We start from the raw sequence: 6011 nt of genomic DNA on the forward strand, positions 1-6011 counted from the left end.
GTTGCATACGGGAAAAATATGCATTATTTTTCATCGCTTTGCACCTATATTCTTATATGGTATGAAATCGTAACGATATAAATACATTGGAGAGAATTTTTTGGAGAAATAATATTATTTTAATGAAAAATTGCAAGATTAGAGGCTAGGTACATGAAATCGCTAAAATATACTTCTGTCGAAGGTGATAGCAGGCTGGATGATAGGGGGCCTGTCAACAGGCGATAGGTCTCACACCTGGTTAATAATAGCGTTAGTATATGGCAATGCAGCATAAGTTTTAATAGGGTGATTATCGAATAATGAAATGGTTAATTGTTCCACATTTTGTTAATTACTTATGAGTTTTTACTATTATTGCTAAATTGTGATAGATGTATTTAAGTAAAAAAATTCGCTACATACCCATGAAAATTTGGTCAACCCCTTCAATATCCGTATATCCCTGAATTTTACCTCATCTCTTATATACTCCGTTAGTTCACCATTAGTTGATCATTAAATATTGTAAATGACTTTGTGATCCCACCTATATATATGTGGTATGTAGCAAATATATTTTGATCAATATGATCAATATGATCAAAGATGAGTGCCACTTGCCTTGCTCTGGCCCCTGGGGAACTTCGGCGACGATCTCGAAGTAAACTAGCTCTTCGGCGGGGTCCGAATCTAAGCGATAAAGCACAAAAATAAATAAAACAGACACAAACTCTACTGAAACAGCAAAAGAAAGTATTTTTAATGGATTCTTGACAATTTTATGAATTTAATGAAATTTGAATGGACCTAAACGGAGACTAGATGAATTACTTATGAATTTTAGAAGTTTTCTGGGTTTTTAACTAAACAGAAAAGTCCTAAATCAATTATTGCGCAATTAATGGGGCTGCTGACGTCAGCGAGGAGAGAGGAGGCGCTGACGGGTGGGATCCAGCTGTCGGTGGGAGAGAGGGGAGAGGAGAGACTGACTGTTGGGTCCCACGGGAGGAGAGAGGGAGGAGGGGCGCGGCGGCGGCTGACGGGTGGGACCCGTCGGTCAGAGGGAGAGAGAGCAGGGGAGCAGGGAGAGCGGCTCAGCCGACGGCGGCAGCTGGCGGCGGCGACAGCGGCGACACACGGCGACGGCGCGCGGCACAGCGGCGACGCACGGCGACGGCGCACGGCGCACGACCGAGACGGTGGCGCACGCGGCGCAGCCGGGCAAAGTGGCGGCGACGGACTGGCGCGGCGACGATGACCGTGCGACGAGCGCGGGCGCGTAAGGGCGCGGGTGGCGGCGGCTTGGTGACGGCGTCGCGAAGGCGACGACGACCGTGCGGGTGAGTCGGCGAGGTCGAGGCGGAGGTGATGACGCGGGTAGGCGCGGTCGATCGGCGATGGCGGTGGAGATCGATCGGCGACGGTGACCGGGTGGCGAGAGGATGCGCGGCGCTGGGGATGCTCACCGGCGATGACAGGGGCGGCAACCAGTCGGTGACGACGGGGCGGAGGTGGTGACGTGGCTGGACGGCGGCGAGGGCGTCCGGCAGCGAGATCGAACGGCGGCGGCGAGGAGCGGCGGCTGCGGGAGCTTCGGGCGGAGAGGGAAAAGTGGGCGACGGCGCGGCGGCGGTGGGCATTTATAGCGCGGGGAGGACGGCTAGGGCGGGGCGGTGGTTGGAGACCGAGTCGGGCGCGGCAAGGACTCGGCGGCGGCGGTTGCGACGCGGCGGCGGCGCGGCGCGGGCTCGGATTCGGCCGGCGCGGGCGAGCTGGCGCGGGCGCGGTCACTGACAGGTGGGCCCCACCTGTTAGTGGCGCGAGGGAGGAGGGAGGCGGCAGCGGACTTCACGGGCACGGCGTGGGCGAGCTGGGCCGAGGCGACGGCCCAGGCGGTGGGGAGGCGCGTGCGCGAGGAGAGGAGGCCGGTCGGCTGGGCCGGCCGAGCGGGGAGATGGGCCGGCTCGGCTGGGCCGGCCCGGGAAGGAGGAGAGGAAATAGAAAAAGGAAAAAGAAAAGGAAGGGGAGAAAAATTGGACTTCGGCCCAATTTGAGAAAAAAGGAAGGAAAAATGAGGAAAAAAGGAAAGCCCCACTTTTGCCGAGTTTTAAATTAATTTGTTTGACCAAATTTTATACTTCTGCAAGTTGAGTTTAAATCCAGTTAGTCGATTTGCGAACCCCGATTTAATTAAATTAAGTTCTTTTAGAGGGATTTTTCCAGAGTTAATTAAGCCAATTATTATTTACGAATTTCTTTTTACGATTTTAGGCTTAGGACAAAACTCCGGGTGTGACAGCCGGGGTGGTGACACGGAGTGGAAAAGCGCCATGTCCCCCCTGCCCTATCTTTATGCATTGATTTTGGGAAGGAATACACTATTTTTTTCTGGCTTTTTATGAGAAGGCGCTGATTTTCTGGATCGGTTGTCGGAGGGAATGGTGGTGGCCTGATGGAACATGATACCGCGAATTGTGGCGCAACGCACCAACATACCGCAAATGGGCTGCCCATGTTGGTGTGTCTACGTGCCGTCGTGTATCTATCATGTTTCGTCGGTGCATGGTCGTCTCGGTCGTTATTTGTATGCCAATGATCCGCGACGATGACGATGGTGAAGCCCAATGGATGTGGTCAGAGGCACCCGACCCAATTTTCAATTTTCAATTTTACCTAAAATTTTTGTGATAGAAAAAATTGAACGGGCATGGTTGTCAATGCCCTTTTTGCATGTATATCCTTCTGAGCCTATCTCTTCGATTTGGATGGTAATCATCAATCTCTTTTCTCATACCCGGATCAAATTCAATCCCCTTCTCCCAACTATGGTCATCTGGTTATAGACATGAATACCATACTGCTACGCTATCTAGCGCTTTCCTTTTTAGATACTTATCCATAACCTATCTATATCTATATCTATACTATTATAAAAAAGAATAATGATTCTGCCTATACCTTTCGTCCGTCGTTTCGGCGCCTAACCACGACCGAGTCGGTCACCGATCGCCGCGGCGTCTGTTTCCGTGTTTTATCGTGTTGTATTAATCTATAAATAAATATCATGCTCAACTACGTCTGTGTCCCGGTGGGGCGGAAGATGTGTTGGCGTCATACAAGAGATTGTGGGTTCAATCCCCCGTTGAGATGTTTTGTATTTTAACTTCTTTTTCCAGCGGTAGCCATCCGTTTCACCGTGTGCGTGCACATCGTCAATCTGTAAAGTGAGTCAATTTACCTTTATTTATTTTTTAGAAAAACTGGAATTGCAAATTTGATTTTTTTTGCAATAGCTTCAGGGTTCTGCTTTTTTAAAAAACAAACCAAACAGATGTTTGGCCTAAATCGAACTTAAAATCCACAATCAATTCATATCAGTTTTGATTTTACCGTTATAGAATTGCATAATTTATTTTTGAAACTTATTTTCAAAGTTTATTTTAGTGCGCACAATTAAAATTAACTTCACGCAATGTAACACATGGACATTTTTGTTTTATATATATAACTATTATAAATATTAAAAGTAATTCTACGTGACTTCTGTTGCAGTTGTCAAAAATAAGCAAATAAAGCTTGTTAGCTCATATGGTTAGAGTGATGTCCGTTAAATAAAAAAACATCAGTTTTATGTTCTTTAATAAGTATTTTTTTTATGTTTCTTTACACATTCTCATTTTTATGCGTTTTTCTACACAATCTCTTTTTTTGTGTTTTTCTACATATAATTATTTATGTAGAAACTTTTCATATGTTTTCTACTCATTCTCATTTTTATGTGTTTTCTGTATAATTTGAATTTTTTTGTGTTTTCTCTACTCAAATTTTAATTTGGTTGCATCAAATAAAAATTTATTGGGAGTAGTAATTAGAGGAATTGGCTGAAAATCATATAACAGGGTTCAATGTAGCATCTCAAACCAACTATATATGGATTACAATTTACTATTCATAACTCGATATGCAATTATTTTTAAAATTTATTTAATTTAAATAATTAAAATTAACTTGACTTGGTGCAACGCAATGGTATTTTTCTAGTCTTTAAAAAAAGTAAAAAGCGGCAAATTTTGGCAACACCATTAACAACAATGTAACATACGCACAGTAAGAAAACATTGCAACAACAAAAGTAAAGTTTGGCTCGATGCCATCAACAACAAAATACAGGTGGAAAAATGGTCTAGATACCCCTTAAACTTTAATTGAGAATCTGTCTAGCACCCTGGAGTATTAAACTTTCTTTCGGTCCGATTAACCCCCTAAACAATTAAAATAACCGGTGGCATACTCATAAGTCACAAGCGACCATAGGCTGTTTCAAATCAATAACTGATGAGTAGCATATTTTTCGGTGGGCAGTCGGATTCGCTCTCCCGGATGCAGACGCATCGTATTCTTTTTCTAATTTCCACGCCGCGCATGCGCTTGCCTACGGGGCCGGGGTGGCCGGTGGCGTCGTCGAACTCCTCGCCGTCGCCGATATGTTGTTGGCCGTTGCCGGCATTGCTATCTTGTCATCCTCTACTGATGATTGATCTACTCTTCATTCAGTTATTTATCTTTCTTGTATTTTTTTTCATCTTCTTTATAATCCAAATATCCAATTACTTTTGATTTGTTTCCAAGCATAGGTATCAGAATAGAATAGTAGTATGATACTATGATTTATGTCATTGTTATTTGTTAATGTTGCCTTTTTATTTATCCAGATTATAAGCTAGGGTTGAAGTTTGAACAATTGAACTTTGTCTTGGAGTTTTGAAGGAAATCTTGTACATTACTTATAAAACAGTAAGATCACTTGTCAATCTGTCATTTTCTTTGGGCATAAGTTTATATTGCTGTACTAATGAGTGACACGTTATATTTTATTAACATGATAAAGCTTTTTAAAGACTAAAAAATGCCAGTGCGTTGCACCAAGTCAAGTTAATTTTAATTATTTAAATTAAATAAATTTTAAAAATAATTGCATATCGAGTTATGAATAGTAAATTGTAATCCATATATAGTTGGTTTGAGATGCTACATTGAACCCTATTATATGATTTTCAACCAATTCCTCTAATTACTACTCCCTTTAAATTTTTATTTGATGCAACCAAATTAAAATTTGAGTAGAGAAAACACAAAAAAATTAAAATACATAGAAAAACACATAAAAATGAGAATGAGTAGAAAACATATGAAAAGTTTCTACATAAATAATTATATGTAGAAAAACACAAAAAAAGAGATTGTGTAGAAAAACGCATAAAAATGAGAATGTGTAAAGAAACATAAAAAAATACTTATTAAAGAACATAAAACTGATGTTTTTTTTTATATAACGGACATCACTCTAACCATATGAGTTAACCAGCTTTATTTGCTTATTTTTGACAACTGCAACAGAAGTCACGTAGAATTACTTTTAATATTTACAATAGTTATATATATAAAACAAAAATGCCCATGTGTTACATTGCGTGAAGTTAATTTTAATTGTGCGCACTAAAATAAACTTTGAAAATAAGTTTCAAAAATAAATTATGCAATTCTATAACGGTAAAATCAAAACTGATATGAATTGATTGTGGATTTTAAGTTCGATTCAGGCCAAACATCTGTTTGGTTTGTTTTTTAAAAAAGCAGAACCCTGAAGCTATTGCAAAAAAAAAAATCAAATTTGCAATTCCAGTTTTTCTAAAAAATAAATAAAGGTAAATTGACTCACTTTACAGATTGACGATGTGCACGCACACGGTGAAACGGATGGCTACCGCTGGAACGAGAAGTACGAGAAGTTAAAATACAAAACATCTCAACGGGGGATCGAACCCACAATCTCTTGTATGAGACCAACACCTCTTCCACCCCACCAGGACACAGACGTAGTTGAGCGCAATATTTATTTATAGATTAATACAACACAATAAAACACAAAAACAGATGCCGCGACGATTGGTAACCGACTCGGTCATGGTTAGGCGCCGAAACGACGGACAAAAGGGATAGACAGAATCATTATTCTTTTTTATAATATA

Source organism: Oryza brachyantha, chromosome 7, assembly GCF_000231095.2.
Source record: "Oryza brachyantha chromosome 7, ObraRS2, whole genome shotgun sequence".
NCBI lineage: Eukaryota > Viridiplantae > Streptophyta > Magnoliopsida > Poales > Poaceae > Oryza > Oryza brachyantha.